Source organism: Elaeis guineensis, chromosome 3, assembly GCF_000442705.2.
Source record: "Elaeis guineensis isolate ETL-2024a chromosome 3, EG11, whole genome shotgun sequence".
NCBI classification, from domain to species: domain Eukaryota; kingdom Viridiplantae; phylum Streptophyta; class Magnoliopsida; order Arecales; family Arecaceae; genus Elaeis; species Elaeis guineensis.
In genome coordinates, this window is record NC_025995.2 from 18085936 (window position 1) to 18094727 (window position 8792).

General features: G+C 37.9%; 1 pseudogene; it reads right to left on the minus strand.

Moving 5' to 3' along the window:
- Positions 1 to 5798: 5798 nt before the first annotated feature.
- Positions 5799 to 7002, minus strand: LOC140856439 (PRA1 family protein F2-like; annotated as a pseudogene).
- Between the last annotated feature and the right edge of the window lie 1790 nt (positions 7003 to 8792).

Here is an 8792-nt window from a genome sequence, read left to right on the forward strand (position 1 = left end):
TATATATTTGATGGCATGGTTAAAAATATAGAAGAGAATTAAAATCTCTTAAATATACATAATAAATTGCAATGATCAAGCTTCCTTTCTCCTACTGTGCTTATGGATGGAAAAATAACATCAATCATCCCGGGAGGTTAACCTATCATCCACTTCAGGAGTAAAATGGTAATTTTATAATTTTAATTAATTTTTGATTTAAATAAATATTAATTTCGCTCATGACATTAGCTGAATTGTTATGTTAAAAATATTCATACAAATATCAATTTTGAAAAGGTATTCAAACAAATTCTAATGTTTGAAAGGCTATTCAGAAAAAAGAAAAAACCAAAGAATTTTTGCACATACAATCGCCTAAATATATGAAGGGGTACAAGTATCCTCGTAAAATTATTATTTACACATATACCCTTTCAAATAGTTTTTTTTTATATTTATGCATTAAGGATATTTCAATCATTTCAATTTTAAGTTGTTAATGTTTTTAATAGTATTAGATAGCATAAATAATATCCAAAAAAAAGAATAATAAGAATGTACATACAAAATAAATATTTTATAAGGATAGACATGCACATATCAATTTTGGGAGGATATTCTCATAAATTCCAATATTAAAAAGGATATGTATACAAAAAAACCTTATTATTATTATTTTGGTGCCTCTAACAACTATAAATCTTTGTCATCTTCATTAGGAAAAACAATTCTGTTGACATTGTTGACCTTGTACAGCACCAAATGGCTCATAGACCCTTTTTACCATCTATACTATGTATAAACATGCAAATAAAATTTGGGTCCAAAAGTGTGCATGGTCTTTGAATCCAAACTGCTCTCTAATGGAAACCTAATATGACTAAAATTCTAAAAAAGTAGCAAATTATAGCTATAGCTTTCAGCTACTTTTTAGTTCTTCTCAATGAGTTGAAGATCATCAAGATCTGTATTTTTGTCAAAACTTTTCTTTCCCAAAAACCGGAAGAAAATCACCACTAAACTATAGTTGTAGCTTTTGGTCACTTTTGGATTGAAAAACCATTAAAATTTCACCATGGTCAACATGATATCAATTGTAATTTTGGAAAAGACCTCCCAACGAGTTCAAGATCAGGGGATTCGATATTTCTATTAAAATAGTATGCCTTCTGAAAGATAGTTGGTTCTGTGTAGACAGTGGCCATCACAAACATTTTGATTTTTCTATTTCATACAGATAAATTCATTTACTATTTTATCATGTCTTTGATGATAATTGTATTTACCTATATTTTGATTTTGTAGACATGGACTCCGAATTATTACAAGGAAAAAATGGAAAGCTTGGGTCTTGCAAACTCTAGTCGCCCACATTATGTAGAACTTTAGGTGCATGAAAGGCAACTCTAAATGTTCCTATCAAATTTCATATTAGTGATTTTTAAAAATATCATAGATTCGATTTAATTATTTATCTTGCAAGAACATCCTGTAAGTAAAGTTGTTCGTATTTCTTCTATCTTCTTTTCCCCCGTCCATCCTTCTCTCAATCCGTCCTTCATACCAAATAGAAGATAATATTCTAAATGATGACTACTGCTAAAATCAATCGGTGTTATAGTGCTCATGATGTGATAGGAAGTTTGTTATATGACCAAACCAACCCAAAAAATTCTAAACAGACTCCTTGGTCTGTGCTGATGTTTACGAAACACGCAAAAAAATTTCATCTCTTGTTTATCTTTTCTAGCTTATATGTTATTTTTTTCATTAACTATTTGAGCACGACGTATTGATGAAACACTTGAAAGGAGTCGCCCAACCGAATGCAATTTCATAAATGTTAAACATTTTTTCTTTTCAAATCTACAACTCTAACACAAATGCCTCAAGTAAATACTAATGTAACATTTGATGAATTTTCATAACTGAGCTATCATTATAACTCACGATCAATTATATCTTGTGATTACCCTTCTCCATGTGAATTTGCATGTACAGTTTCATTATTATAGTGAAATGCATAAGAAAAAAACCATTTCCAAAGTCACGAAGTCTTATCCGCACCATCCAGTAACGTAAGAAAATTTATGCAAACATACTTTGTCCCTTTCATAGTCAATGGTACCAACCCCCCCAAAAAAAAAAAGGGAAAAGAAAAATCAGAAAAAGAAAGCAAACATAAAGGCTACAATGCTTCAAGTTTACCAAGGGACCACAAATATAAGAACTGACACAAACTGGCCAGCGATTATTGGCTTGACAACCTAATAATGTTATGACATCTATCTTATCCAGCTAATTAAAGGTGTTGGGTTAGTGCTGGTGAAAGCTGAGAATTCAACAAGTCCTTTGCTTGATAAATAATGAAGAAATAAAGTTGAGAAGGCACTGCATTTTGATGTATTTGTGAATTTCCAATGCAAAATGGTGAGACAGTACTTGAAGACAAACACTGAAACCTTATCGAGAAAATTTATAAAGATAACAGTGCAATAATCTGCTGTGATGTTAAGGAGTACCAGAAACGCATCTTTAATTTGATACAATCGGAAATAGTGACAAAAGCTGTATATCATGATATCATAAGATGGCTCAATAAAGCAAATTGCTCATTCACAGAAAATGCATATAAAAGTAACTTTTTAGAGAAAATAAATCAAAAATTTATATACATCGAATTATGAAGGAATCATGCAGTTAATCAAAAACTTAATTCCACGGAACTACCACCCATTTGGTGAAGTTCAACAAAATCTGGTCAGTTATTATCCATTTCAATGACCATTGTATCTTTGCTTTAAACTTTGCCCATATAATAGAAAGGCAGGAAATCCCAAAAGGGCCTTATTTCATCAGAAAATAAGGACATTACATGCCTTATTGAAGAGATGGCAAAGATCTCTCGCACCAAAACAATATTCTCAACTTTAGCTATAGAGGTTGCGAAGAAAGTTTGTCTTCCATCTCATATAGGGCACTCAGGCAATGAGATCTGTGTCTCTTCATGTGTTCACAAGTAAAGACTTTCCCTAACATGACAGATATTAGAACCATAATGGAAGTCAAGGATGCAAGAACCCATGGAATGAACTCGCACGATTCATAAATCAGATTATGTACATGAAGTGGTAAGTCTTGTTATGTTGTCCTATGCTTATACGTTAGTTAGCTCATGCTTAAGTTAAATCAGAATTTAGCTTTCAGTACTTAAGAAAAGAATCTTAAATGTCATTGAGGGAAAAAAGAGACCATATAGCACCTCGAGAGAGAAGCCAATCATGTCAGAATTCAAGGTGGCATCTTTGTAGAAAAAAAAAATTATGAAGAAACTTGTAGAGAATATAATATAAGCTGATGGAAAATCAAAGAAAAATACACAGTTACCTAAAAAAAAAAAGGACATGACAACCGAAGCCTTAGAAAGTCATGAGGAGAGAACGCTAGATACAAAAGACAATTATTAAATGGAGAGAAAAACCTAGACCATGTCCATTAAATGAAGAATACAGGTACAGCATACAAGACTAACATTTCAGAAGTTCAAAACAAGTACTGCTCAATTTGGTCCAAAGTAGGAGAAAAAGAGCCCACCATATTTGTCAACCTAAGAGCTAAAAACAAGATGCTCAAGAACCATAACTATAATTAAAATGCAAAAAGAAAGGAGAAAGAAAGTGAGTCATCAAAGTTTCATGGGATTGGAAACTTTTAGCATCCTAAACAAATGAATTCAAAATAGGTGCTTCCATTGAATGGTTTCATAGGCAACCTCTTAACAATCTGAAATATAAACCCAGAGATAGATGATGCGTTTCAAAGTCCAGCTTCTTTGACATAGCTACTTCAGGAACTGCAGTAACCAGCAATTCTTATTCCATCAACATGGCATTAGATTCTTTACCTCATTTTAAATAAATTAACTAGGTCTGTTGAATATGTTTATCCCACCAATACTTAAACACCGTATGATGACATATCAGCCAGGCTCTTGCTCTGAAAATAAATAATTTTGATGAGCATTTATATGGACAATCTCGTAACAGAGAGAATCAAAGCTACCAATATGCATGGGAAAGGGGGAAATGGAAAACCAAAAAGCAAAGAAATAAAGCCTAGAGGCTAGAATGCTGCAAGTTTGTGAAATAACAATGTACACAGCAAGTGAAAAGAAACAAAAAAATTGGCCAGTGGATATTGGCTTGTAACATCTGTTAAGCAAATGAGGTTGAAACATTTGGTTAAAGCTGTGAATTCCAAAAGCATTTTTCTTTTAATTTTTTCAATAATGAACAAATAACTAAGGTCAGGGTGACCTTGCTTTAAAGTTGCTCATGAAAAGTGTAAGTTAAAATGATTAGACAACAATTGAAGAAAAAAATAAAATGAAGTCATGGGGAAAATCTTTAAAAAGACACCATTACAATAATCAGTCAGAGTAATAAAGAGGATAAGAAAATTGGCATAGGTTTGAAGAAATTAACAGGGGCTGATTGAGAAAGTGTTCATTCATGACAAGTACATAAAAAGTTATTTGGAGCAAATACATCCAAAATTTTTAGAAAACAAATTATGAAAGGTCATACAAATATACAATACACCAAAAACTTATTCCATAGAACTACCATCCATTTGGTGAAGTTCAACCAATATCTTTCCCATGATCAAGTATTATTGCCTCTAAATTTCTCATAAAGTAGAAAAGAGAGCAATTAGAAAAGGACCTTATTCCATCAAAACAGAAGATCACACATGCCTCAATAAAGAGATGTCGAAGATATTTCCCACCTGACATATTCTCTATACATCATCATACAAGGTTAGAAAGGAAATTAGCTGGTCTTCACTTCCTTAAAGGAGACACAGCCCAGGAGACTCCAATTCTCTTCTTCAGCTGATCACATATGAAGATTTCCCGAGGATGACAAGCATTCTAACCTTTTGAGAGTTGTTGTCAAGAAAGATGTGGAATTTGGTGTTGTTGCACATGAACCCTATGGAATGAACTTCTATGATTTATAAAGAAAAACCTATTTACATGAACTGGTAAGCCTTGTTATGTTGGTTTATCCTTAAGTTTAAAAAAAAAAAAAATAGCATTTGGTACTCAAAGGAATTTCTTCAATATCATTGGAAAATAAAGACTATGATACACTGGTACAGATCCATAGACTTGCATGAGAACAATCAAGTTAATGCTGAAATTTGAGGTGGTATACTTGTAGAAACAAAAAAATTGTGAAAGAACTTAAAAAGAAATTGGTAGCATCTTTTACCATGATGTAGCAATTAAAAAAGCAAATTATATCATTCAATTACCTAGAAAAAGCAATGTGCAACTAAAGCCTTGGAAACCAACAAAAAGGCAAAAAAAAAACATTTAGAAAGGATAGTTAAAAGGAGAGAAAACCTAGACTATATCAGGTCAACAAAGAACATAAGTAGAACATATGTGAGTATGATATTTCATAATCAGTATATAAGTATCATCCATTGATGAAAGTAGGAGTAAGAGACCATCTGCTTTTATAAAGCTCAGCAACAATAAGATGCCCAAGAACTATAATTATTGTTAAAATGCAAGATAATGAACAAATAAGTAAAAGATTTGAAAGTGAGAACCATCAAAAAGTTTCAAGACATGGCAAGCTTTATGATCCTGATAAATGAATTCAAACTAGCTGTGTCCAAGAATGGTTTCGTTAAAATATCATACAATTTTCAAAAGTTCATTAAACCAAGTTATGTGTGAAGTTAATCCAAGCATGAATGATTAGAAATTTCATAATTCTCATGAAACCTAATTCAACATGATATTCAAAACAAAAATGCTGATAGCCAGGATAGGAAATTATATTCCATATTCATCCATAGTGTGGTCTTACCACCACAAGAACTGTATTTATTTAATATTACGAGCAATCCCACCCACAGCATTTAATTAACATCAAATGGAAAGTAGCAATCATAATCATGGAGGAGTAAGCAAAAACATCGGTCTCCTCAAGCCAAGAAATCATATCAATCAGCCATGAGCACTCCATAAACAGAAGAATGCAGACCAAGCACAATCATTTAATCCAAACCATCGACAAGTAGCTGACCCGAGATCTCAAACAAACAACCACCCCATCCTATCCCGCTCCAATACCTCAAGAATGGATCGAGAAAACCCTAATTCCAGCCCTAGAAAGCAATCAATCGCATCACACTACCCTGACGTAGGCCTTCTGCACCGGGGTTCCGGTCACCGAGAGCAATCCACCACTGGCGGAGCCTGCTCGTCGAGGAACAGATCGTCCGTGGTCCTCAAGACCGCGTGGATCCCGATGATAGCGAGCCCGACCATGAAGGACGCGAGGACGTTCGACGCGACGTCCGGTGACGATGAGGGCGACGACGGTGACCACGGAGAGGGCAATAAGGACGGCGCCATCGTCGATGGCGCGGCCGAAGAGAACGAGGGGCCCATTATGGGAGAAGTAGAGGAAAAGCCAGGCGGCGGAGAGGGCGATGAAGGCGATCAGGGAGGACGGGTGCCAGATAAGGCTGAGGAAGACGGCGAGGAGGACGGCGATGGTGTAATTGGCGCGGAAATAGGCGAGGTTGCGGCGAAGCCGGTCGGTGGCTTCGGCGGTGGTGAGGGGCGGGCGAAGGCCCCCGGGTTGAGGAGCTCCTGCCACGGCCGCCGGGCAGCGATCAGGGCCTGACCCTGCTCCTTGAAGCCGTTGATCAGATAGGTGGCGCGCGAAGCGGGGGAGGAGGACGCCGGCGCCGCCTCCGAAGGCGGAGGGGAGCCGGCGGTAGGAATGGTACCGTAGCCGGAGGGCGAGCCGGTCTTCATCGCCAGAACGATAAGAGCCGGAGAAGAAATGAATTATATCCCAAGAGCTCCAAGGAAGAAGGGCAAAGGAGGAAAGGGGAAACGTCCCTCCTCCGGCGAACCCCTTAACCTCGCAGAAGCTTCAGGATTTCTAGCCCTTCCTTTCCATAAAGGAGTGGCGAAGGCATCTCGGAACGATTCAAAGGAATAAAAGCATGGGAAGGCAATGCGCACAGGAGAAAGACCCGGAGATGAACTCTAGGTCACGTGGTTCCCGGGTGTTTGTTATCTGGTGGCTAAATGCGTAATGTGTTGAGGTAGTCACATGCATAGGTGAGATTTTTGGTGTGTGTAATGGCACCGTTAATTACAGCAAACTTAAAAGGTATTAAGAATGCGGGGGCCCCGTTGACGTGGTTTGTCTTCCCTCTCTCGCTCTCCCACCCCCCCCCCCCAACCCCCCCCCCAACTTTTTTTTTAGGAATTCAATCCAAACATGGCCAGCACTGCTGAACGGACAGGTGGCAGCCAGACAAAAAAAACCTTCACATAAGCATGTCAACTGTGAAATAAAAACTATACATTAGAATGATAGAATCCCACTACAATGAAGACACAGCGTTCACACTATTTTGTGGGACCGGTAACAAACAAAATTATAGAACATATGATTGCACAGCAATTGGCTCCATAAACCGGCTTAATATTATTTAATATAATATATTAAAAAAAATTATTTTATATGTTATAATTAAATTATTTTTTTTGATAAAATTTTTCATTGAAGACGGAGATGGCATGCAGAACCGTAGGGAGGTGGGGGTTGGGAGAAATCGAGGGCATCTGGAAGGATCCAAGCGGGGCCGCGGGGTAAGGGGTGGTGGTGGTTGCAGGGATGAGGATGGTGCAAAGCAGTCGCCATCGACGAGGAGCGGGCCGTGGGGCCGATTGGGGGTGGTGTTGGGGGCTAACTGGCTAGGGGTGGGGACTTTTGGTGGCTGCAGGGGTGGGGTGGCGCAAAGCAGCCACCACAGGAGGAGGAGGAGAGGTTGTGGAGTGAGGGTGGACTACAAGGATGAAAGTGGCACAGAGCAACCATGATAGGGGTGGGGTTGGGGGTGGCACATAGCAGCCACTGCAGGGAGGAGGGAGTCGAGAGTAAAAAGAGGTACGGGCCGTCGGGTGGGGGTTGGTGGAGGACTGCCGGGGTGTAGGTGAAGGAGGGAACTGCGAGCGGTGGGGGCAAAGGAGGAAGGGAGCGATAGGTCGAAGCTGCAGAAGGGGAAAGAGAACGAGGAAGCGAGCAACGGAGGTGGATCAGTGAGCGACCAGTTGGATCGATGGAGGGAGGTGGGCAGAGGGCCCGATCGGCAGAAGAAGGCAGGCGACGACAGACGGCGAGGAGGAGTCATGAAGAATAAGAAAGAGAAGAATTAAAAAATAATAAAATATATAAAAAAATAATAATATAATATTTTAAATATCTTTATTATAAAAAATAATTTAAAAAGTATCGTAGCAAAACCCTGTATTAAATGTTGTGATTGTGAGGCCTTTCACAACAAATATGACCAGCAGCATCTAAAGATAAAATCCCCCCGTGGATACAAATAAAAATAGATAGAGAATGTAAGAAAACCAACATATACCGCAATTCTTCCCGTGCCACTTAGATTAGCACGGCCCCCATTGTGAATACTGGATGATATGTAAGGAAGATTGTTCCTTATAACGCAAGTAATGTTGAGACTTTGAAGGAATACCAGAGAGTCCATCCACGCGAGTATACTGACACAGTGTGTGCTGTTGAAATCTTTGTAATATGGACACAAGTGATTCAGCTGTAGAGACCTTCGAAGTGTTAAGTGGAGGTCTGAAATATAGCATATCAATTTCCAATCTAAGCACACGATCCTACTGCATGATGCCACATAAGACAGCATAATTGTAACAGATGAAGAAAGAACAGCCCAATATCAGCAAAATG